The sequence below is a fragment of the Aplysia californica genome, unplaced genomic scaffold (genome assembly GCF_000002075.1).
Source record: "Aplysia californica isolate F4 #8 unplaced genomic scaffold, AplCal3.0 scaffold00057, whole genome shotgun sequence".
NCBI classification, from domain to species: Eukaryota; Metazoa; Mollusca; class Gastropoda; order Aplysiida; family Aplysiidae; genus Aplysia; species Aplysia californica.
The window spans coordinates 2,065,597-2,066,574 of NW_004797327.1; positions in this window are offsets into that span (position 1 = coordinate 2,065,597).

A 978-nucleotide genomic window follows, 5' to 3' on the forward strand; every position below is an offset into this window, starting at 1 on the left:
CCAAAAAAAGAACAAACAAACAAGCAAACAAACAAACAAACAAACAAACAAACCCCCCAAAAAACCCAAAACAACAACAAAACAACAACAACAACAAAACAACAACAACAACAACAACAACAACAAAACAACAACAACAACAACAACAACAACAAAAAGACAACAAAACAAAACAACAAAAAGACAAAAAAAACCCCACGAAAACCCATCTTTGTGAATTCAGTTCCATGTTACTGTTTCTTCCTTTCACAAAGTGTGCTTGACATGTGCGGCTATTGTTACAGTTATCTTTTCAAAATGTTTCCTGTCCCGGGGGAAGTCACAATAATTAGTACACTCTCTTTGCTCTCAGCGCAACGCCGATTGACAAACACACACATGCATACCATACATAATAATGCAATCACACATACTTGAGAGCACTCACACACATACACGCGCTCTCTCACATTAACACACACACACACACACACACACACACACACACACACACACACACACACACACACACATGTGCACAAACACATACACACACACAAACACTCCCCCCCCTCCCCACACACAAACACGTGCACACTCTCACACACTCACCACCCGCCCCCTCCCAAACACACACATTCACAAACAAACATGTGCACACACTAACCCACTTACCCAGCACCCTTCTCCAAATATTAATTACGACCCACTGTGGTTACTGACGTTTTCGCTGATGATGTTGTTTTCTACCCCCCGACTTTGTACCTTGGAGAAGGTGCGTGACTCGAGCGACCAGGGATGTGTCTTTTGTACCCTCGAGGACTTTGTCTACTCTTACGCCACTATCAAACAAACCATGTATGCACAAACCCACACATACACACACACACACACACACACACACACACACACACACACACACACACACGACACAAGTTCACAAGCCCATATTAATTTTGATGAGTCAGCACTATTAAAGCCCTCTTTTCCCCCTCTCAT